At 40.4% G+C, this 8,775-nt stretch overlaps 1 pseudogene; it reads left to right on the top strand.

Annotated features, from left to right (window-relative positions):
* The first annotated feature begins 2,339 nt into the window (after positions 1 to 2,339).
* LOC103597199 lies at positions 2,340 to 3,506 on the top strand (annotated as a pseudogene).
* The last annotated feature ends 5,269 nt before the right edge of the window (positions 3,507 to 8,775 follow it).

Below are 8,775 nucleotides of genomic sequence, written 5' to 3'. Positions count from 1 at the left end.
CTTGCAGGTGGTGGTGCATGCACTGGGTAGGTCACTTGCCTGTTCTAGCTGATCGCATTGCAGATTTACAATTACAGCTCTCAGTGACAAGGCAGGTTAGTGTCCACCTCCCTCCCCATCACGCTCTTAGATTACTAATTGGTGCATTGCTTGAGAAAACCTCACCCTGGAAATATATGTGGGCAAATAACAGATGTTATTTGTATAACTTGTTATACAAAATTTACATATTATTGAAAAATCATCTCTAAATTTCAGTGATCCTTTTATTAGCAAAAGTAATTTATTCTGGCAATGAACATTATTCCTTAAATTGGAATTCAGAGGAAATGGCATAAAGATGAATCCTAGGATGTGGGTTTTTTGCTTGGGGTGCTGCCTTTTGTCTCGTTCTTTTGGAAGACGTGGCTATAGCCTCTAGTCTTGCTTTCGTGCACACTGTGTCTGCTAGTGTCTTTTGGGATTGCTTCTTTCTCAGGCATCCTTAGGAGGACAGACAGGTCTAGATCCCAAACCTGCTCAAGAGCTTTCTTTTTTTTTTCTTGAAACAGAATTGATTGTACATATCTGTGGGGTACAGAGTTGAATACCAATACCTGTGTGCAATATGTGATGCTCAAATCAGGATAATTTGTATATTCAACATTACACAACATAATCATTTTTTGTGGCCCTTTACCTATTTCTTGCTAGCCACCCCCCCTTCCCCACCTCCGGTAACCTCAGCTCTTTTCTCTCCTTTTGAAAGTTCAATTAATTATTGTGATTGTTGTATCTTTCTTTTTTCTTTTCTTTTTTTTTTTTTTTAGCTCGCACTTATGAGTGAGGACATGTGGTATTTCTCTTTCTGTGCCTGGTTTCTTTCACTTAACGTAATTTTATCTAAGTTCATCCATGTTGTTGCGAATGGCAGAATTTCACTATTTTTTACAACAGAGTGGTATTCCATTGAGTATATATACCACAGTTTCCTTATCCAGTCATTTTATGATGGACATTTGTGTTTGTTCCAGCTCCTGGCAATTGTAAATAGAGCTATGATAAATACGGGAGGGTAAGTATCCCTTCAACATGGTCATTTCCACTCTTTTAGGTCCATCCATGTTGTTGCAAACGGCAGTATTTCATTCGTTTTTATAGCTGAGTAGTATTCCATTGTGTGGATATACCACATTTTCCGTATCCACTCATCTGATGATGGACATTTGGGCTGGTTCCAACACTTAGCTATTGTAAAGAGTGCTGCGATGAACATTGGAGAACAGGTTACCTTCAACTTGATAATTTCCATTCCTCTGGGTATATTTCCAGCAGTGGGATTGCTGGGTCATATGGAAGTTATATTTGTAGTTGTTTGAGGAACCTCCATACTGTTTTCCATAGTGGCTGCACTAATTTACAGTCCCACCAATGTATAGAAGAGTTCCCCTTTCTCCACATCCTCGCCAGCACTTGTTATTCTCGGTCTTTTTGATAATAGCCAGTCTCACTGAGGTGAGATGATATCTCAGTGTGGTTTTGATTTGCTTTTCCCTGATGCTTAGTGATGTTGAGCATTTTTTCATGTGTCTGTTGGCCATTTGTATATCTTCCTTTGAGAAATGCCTATTCAGCTCCTTTGCCCAGTTTTTAATCAGGTTATTTGGTTTTTTACTAGGTTGTTTGAGTTACTTGTATATTCTGGATATTAATCCCCCATCAAATGTGTAGTTTGCAAATATTTTCTCTCATTCAGTAGGTTGTCTTTTTGTTCTGTTAATTTGGGGTGGGGGCAGTGGGCCACCGGGGAGGCTTGGGCCCTGTCGCTTGGTGATGTCTTCTGCTGCTGCTGTGAGTGGGCTGGGGTCAAGAGGACCTCCACCCCTCCATGAAGACCCTGGGCTGGGCTGGCAGGTTGGCCTCCGCCTGGAATGTGTCCCCATGGCCACACCCATCGGGGGGGCAGCTGTGGGCAACCAACAGCAGCCCCTCAGGAGGGGACAGTAGTGTGTGACACTGACCCAAGTAGCAGGAAAAATCATTCCCTTTTCTCTTTCTGATTCTAAGGAACCGGGCTCAGCTTGGCTTTCTAGAATGTCACCAAGGCCTCAAACACTGGCTTGCCTCTTTTTAAAAAAAAAAAAAAAAAAAAAAGCAGCAGGCCCCATGCTCAGAGCTTTCAACAGCTATCTAGCTAAACTTGATTCCTATCTCTTGTTTTCATCGCTCTTTGGAAGAAAGATTATCTTCTCTTTATGACAAATGATTCTGGTTTCCCATTTAAAGTGGCAATGTGAGGTTCCTATTTAAAATGAATATATTTATTTTAAAAAGGTCCAGTTATCTTTTGCCTACCATATATGGACTCCCAAAGATCGCCAAAGGAAAAAACTGTCCTCATTACAGGAGGAGGTGGCTGTTTTGGTTTCTGCCTAGGCTATGCTCAGAACCAGAAGGGGTCCATTGTGGTTCTGTTTGACATCTGCAGCCCTGCTCAAACCATTCCAGAAGGAATCAAGTTTATACGGGGGACATCTGCCATCTCTCTGATGTAGAGATAGCCTTCCAGGATGCAGGCATCCCCTGTGTTTTCCATATTGCCTCTTATGGTACGCCAGGTTGGGAGAAACTGAATGGAACCCTGACTGAAGAATCCAACATGGGGGGCACAGACAATGTCCTCCAGGCTTGCCGGCGGAGAACGGTGCCCAGATTAGTTTACACCAGCACTCTCAATGTCATCTTCGGAGGTCAAGTTATCAGAAGTGGGAATGAATCTTTGCCTTTCCTGCCTCTTCACCTCCACCCTGATCACTACTCTCGGACCAAATCCATTGCAGAGAAGAAATTGCTGGAGGTGAAGGGTATAGCCCTGGACAGGGGTGGTGGTGTCTTAAGAACCTGCACTCTCAGGCCGGCTGGCATCTCTGGGCCTGGAGAACAAAGACACCTTCCCAGGATAGCAAGCCACATTAAGAAGGGCCTGTTCAGCCTTGTGTAAGGGGATCCCAGGAGCCTGGTTGAGTTGGTCCATGAGGATAACCTGGTGCAGGCTCACATTCTGGCCTCAAAGGTCCTGAAACCTGATAAGGGCCGCATTGCCTCTGGGCATCCTTACATCATCTCAGATGGCAGGCCTGTGAGTGACTGTGAGTTCTTCCTGCCTTTGGTGGAGGGTCTGGGCTACACCTTCCCATCCACCCAGCTGCTGTCGATCCCCATCTCCTGCTTTGCTTTTCTTACAGAGATGGCCCACTTCATTGTAGGTCAACTCTATATAACTTCTAGCCCTTCCTCACCTGCACTGAGGTTTTCAAAACTGGTGTCACAGATTACTTTAGCGTAGAGAAAGCCAAGAAGGAGCGAGGTTATGACCTCCAGGAAGTAGTAGAGTGGTTTAAAGCCCATGGTCGTGGCAGAAGCTCTGGGATTGGTGACTCAGAGTGTCTTATTTAGGATGGGCTGTTGTTTTACTCTTGGTTATAGCAGTTCCCATCTGGCTGCCTTCTGTGTTTCTGTCACTATGAAAGAGAGCTAGAATTAAGTTGCTAATCACACCTGCTGAGATGGTTTTCAAGAAACATGGGTTTTAAAATATATATAGTGCTTTCTGGTGCTAAAAAATTTTTTTTTTCTTTTGCTGTGCAGAAGCTTTTTAGTTTGCTATAATCCCATTTATTTATTTTTTCTTTTGTTGCCTATGTTTTTGGGGGTCTTATTCATAAAGTCTTTGCCCAGTCTTACTTCCTGAAGTGTTTCCTTTATGTTTTCTTTCAGGAATTTTGCAGTTTCAGATCTTAGATTTAAGTCTTTAATCCATTTTGAGTTGATTTTGGCATATGGTGGGAGGTATGGGTCTAGTTTTGTTCTTCTACATATGGATGTCCAGTTTTCCCAGCACCATTTATTGAAAAGGAAGTCTTTTCCCCAATGTATGTTCTTGGTGCCTTTGTCAAAGATCAGTTGTCTATAAGTATGTGGGCTGATTTCTGGTTTCTCTATTCTGTTCCATTGGTCTGAGTGTCTGTTTTTATGCCAGTACCATGCTGTTTTTGTTACCATAGCTTTGTAGTATAATTTGAAGTCAGGTAGTGTAATGCCTCTAACCTCATTATTTATTTGTTTGTTTTTTTTCTCAGGATTGCTTTGGCTATTGGGGGGTTTTTGTTGTTCCATATGAATGTTAGGATTGTTTTTTCTGTTTCTGTGAAAAAAATGTCATTGATATTTTGACAGGGATTGCATTGACTCTGTAGATCACTTTGGGTAGTATGGATATTTTACAATGTTAATTCTTTCAATGCATGAGCATGGAATGTCTAAGAGAACATCATTGTTCCATTCTCCTAGACCCATCAGCCCAGAATGAACAGAGGACACCATTTCCAACCACCTCAGTGACTTACCCTGCCTCCTTTTCAGATTTATCTGTTTTATCATCTATGCATTTAAGAGAGAAGTCCTTTCTCTAAACAAACACTTCAGTGAATTTGTAGGAAAAACCTCTTTTGGGAATACCAAAAAATTACACTCATATTTTTTTTTTTTTTTTCCTTTTTGTCTTTTTCTGTGTCCGGCAACGGATCGCAACCCTCAGTGTCGCCCCCGCACCAAACTGGGACCAGCAACGGGATCGCAACCCTCGGTGCTGCCCCCGCGCCTCGCTCAGCCAGTGAGCGGGAACCGGTCTGTATGTGGGATCCGAACCCTCGGCGGGAGCGCCACCGCACCTCCCAAGCGGCGCACTACAGCAGTGTGCCACCGGGCCAGCCCATATTTTTGTTTTAAATTTTGTTCATACTACATGCAGTCTCGTTCCATTTCTGTGTGACATTGTTATGAAATATAATATTCTTCACCTAAATAATTTCATGAAAATTGCCTGATTTCTGTGTACTTAGAGATACTCAGCTAAAAGATAACTTTATAACAGCTAAAATTTCTTGGCTTCACTTTATCTATTATGTATATCATTGCATTATATAGTTAAAGGGAAACATGAATATAAAACCATCATTTATGATTTTTAAGATGAGCAATATGAAGGCAAGTTTTTATCTCAAGGGAATGATCTAGAGAAAAGAGAGGGATAATTGTAGAAGGGAAGGCACTGAACAGGCCAGAGGATCGGGATTTAGTACACAGTGGAAGAGTTGCCTCAGGAGCAGGAACAACTTGCCCATCTTAAGAGTAGGAAAGACATAAAACATGGGTACATAAATTTGGTGGATTTGAGGGTAAGGGGATGAGGTAGTTCTTGTCTGTCAATGGCATATGAAGAGAGGTGATCAGAAGAAGAAAGAGGATGTTGGAAGATTAAGGAGAGAGGAAAAGCTATGAAATAGATTGTCATCCTGGAAAATAAAAAAGTGAAATAATTAGGAATGGGAAGAAGAATCATCCAGCAACGTTGAGTGCCAATTTGGGATTTGTGGTAATGAATTGTAAGGTAAGACTATTCGGCACAGTTGTGTGGGGGTTTTTCCTTCTAGGTATTTCAGCTGCTCAACTGCAAATGGTTAGTTGGGTGGAACCTCTACTAATTGCCAGGCTAGTGCAATGGCAGAAGAGAGAGGCAAGACAGATAAAGACATCTGTAAGGAATTCACTGTTAATTTATACCACGGAACCTAAGCTGGTTGTGAAGGACAGTGAGCACATGAAGTAGAAGGTAGATTGGGATTGAAGGATGTAACTCCTGTGGCTTAAGGAATTATTGGAAAGAGGTGCCTAGGGGAAGTATTTTTGACTGGTTTAATCTTTATGCCTTCAATTTGTACATTGTATAAATTATGCCCTATATACAGCTGACTGTCCTGAGGGCACATTGAGGTGGAGAGTTGTCTATAGATTTGATAGTCAAATTTCCACATCAGAGTTATTATTTAATAGACTGTGTTAGCATTTGGAAGATGATAGAAGTTTTTCGGGGTTTTTTTTGTCAGCCTTAATTCAATTTGGGGTTAACTTATCAATTAAAAAAAGTCTGTCCCTTTTTAAGGTTTCTTTTTTTTACTGATTTTATAAATTACAAATAAATCGCAAGTAAGGGTGAGGATTAATATTTAGTTCTCTGGAAATAGATTTAAAAAAGAAAATCACATTCATTATGGAAAATCCAGAAAGTCCCAACAAAGCATTTTTTAAAAATTCTATCCAACAGATAGACAGAAATGCCTTTCCATGTTTTGGCATATTTTTAAATTGTTTATATTACTTAATATCTTTTTTTAATGGTTATGAGATGTTTGTGTTAATTCTTAAAATACTTGAAATTATTATTCTATTATCAGACTGTTAAGTTCTTTTCACATTTATGATACTATGAATAACCCTGAAATGAGCCTGGTAAGAGACTAAGTTGTAGATGTACCAGTTAATGGGCCCATGATCTACTCTATGGTTTGAAGCCATGTTTTCATGTTAGCATGTTCCAGGACTATCTGGAGGAAAGTACAATTATGAGGGCTTTGGATGCCTTGGAAAGTAAAAGAACGTTACTTCATATCCAGTTTTTACTTTATATTTTCCATCAAGCTCTTTTATCACTACACTGCCTGTATCAATACTGCCATGGATTGGTTGAATCGTGTCCCCCAAGGTTCATACACTGGAAGCTTAATTCCCACTGTAAATGTTGAGGGTGGAAAATCCTATTACGGTAATTCAAAGATGGGGCCTTGAGAAAGTGATTAGACGGTAGGACCATGCCCTAGTGAATGGGCTGATAATGGTGGTCGGGGTGTGGTTCTGAGGAATTGAAAGGAGAGTGCATGAGGAGCTCGCTCTTACTGTCTCTGCTCTGCCATTTTCTGCCACGTGAGACCCCTGCATTGCTGTAAAGCCACTACCAAAGAAGACTCTCACCTAATGTGTTCCCTGGACTTAGGACTTCCCAGCCTCTGAAACCATAAGCAATAAGTTTCATTTTCTTATAAATTACCCAGTTCCAGGTATTTCGTTATAAACAACAGGAATGGACTAACACACCCTTGTACTGGTCTTCCAGCTTCAATGATTATCACCCCCTAGGCAATCTCATTTCATCTTATTTCCCTCTCCTTACCCCAGGATTCATTTTAAGAAAACTAGTATTGCTGGAGGTGAAGGGTATAGCCCTGGACAGGGGTGGTGGTGTCTTAAGAACCTGCACTCTCCTTACCCCAGTATTCATTTTAAGAAAACTAGTACAGATACCATTAGAAGTTATAAGTCGTAAAAGTTCCTCTAGGCTACCATGTGACTCATTATCTCTCCTGGAGTCATTCATTTCACCCATGATCTTGAAATTAACATCTTATAATGAAAATCTTAAATCACAAAAATTCCATTTGCTTCCTCTAAACACCCTCCTGCCCCACCCCCCCGCAAATCCCTGAGAATTAAAACAATTGCTGTTTGGGGCAGAATATTTTGGTCTAGCTCGTGAAATACAAATCTCTGTGGCAGCCTAGTCTGAGAGTGACTGACAACAGTTCTTCATAAAATAGGCGTTGTAGATATATAATTCATTTTTTCCAGTGTGCTCTAACATTTCTCGCATATAAAGGTATAAAGGGCATGGTTACCAAAAAAAAGTGTGAACGGTACTGTATTATTAAATGTCATGCTTCTTGATTTACATGCTTCAGTCCTATATTACCTCAAACAAAAATGGATTTTTCTACTCAGGCTTTTGCATTTTTTAAGCTGGGCTATCCACGGAAGGTTTGTGGCATTCTTGTTTTTCCAGTGAAGAATGGAAATCTAAAGTGCTTTTGGACACTTTCACAATTATATGAATTAAAACCCTTATATATAGGAAAGGTACAGTTTTGAAGGACAATGGTATTTTGATGATATCTAGGGAAGAGAATGATATGAAACGGCTGCTGGTTTGTAAATAATGCTTAATAATTTAAGCAGAGAAAGGTGATAAATTGTTGTCTATATTGGAAGCATTTTTGCATACCACTTTTGATTTTTCTTTTTGTTGCATTATTGTTTCTTGGTATTTTCAAAAGACAGCATAAAATTTGGTTTTGATTTCTTTTCCAAAAGATAAGTTGTAAAGTGCAAACTCATCAGGTTGATATTAGAATGGATGGGAGTTAGTTGTAGACTTCTAAATTGGTGTTGTGTATCCTTGGCAAGAACTAGCTTGGGTATTGTCAGCATTTTAGAAAACCATTTCATGAGTGCTCTCTTCACAAAGCAAGGTAAGATGCCAAATACGGATGTTTCAGAAGTGTTCGTTCTAGGGGCTCGCATGACCGTGGCACCCAGACCAATTACAGCATAAGTGAGATGTGTAAGCATCTCTCCCAAAACAGTTACCTATTTGGTTTTCATGGTTGCTATCTTATTAATCGCTGTAAATTTAAGGGAATTGTCAAGTCCTATGTGCTTTACATGTATTAATGCCTCTCAAATACCCTTTGAGATAAGTAGTTTTCTGTTAATTCCCAGTTTACTGACAAGGAAATGGAGGCGTGCAGGATTTATGTAACTTGTCCAGGATCTCAGCTAATAAATGGCAGAGCCAGGATTCAAACCCTATTTCTAGGGAGTATAATCTTGAATCTGTTTCCTTCAGGCCCAGGATTCTGAGATCTGATGTCCCTCATCTGCCACATGCAATCACGGTATACCCTATTGCAGAGGCTGAACATTAATGTCATCTCTGTGTGCGACCTTGTGACTCCCTGATTGGGTCCCAGACTGGACCACTGAGCAGTGAAACAACTTTGTTAACAGAAATGCTGGCATATTTATTTACTGGGAATAAATGAATAACTTATATGTTAAGTTTTCAGA

The sequence above is a fragment of the Galeopterus variegatus genome, unplaced genomic scaffold, assembly GCF_000696425.1.
Source record: "Galeopterus variegatus unplaced genomic scaffold, G_variegatus-3.0.2 Scaffold2233, whole genome shotgun sequence".
In the NCBI taxonomy this organism is placed as follows: domain Eukaryota; kingdom Metazoa; phylum Chordata; class Mammalia; order Dermoptera; family Cynocephalidae; genus Galeopterus; species Galeopterus variegatus.
Note: the sequence above shows the minus strand (reverse complement) of the source record. Positions and strands in the feature narration are given on the sequence as shown.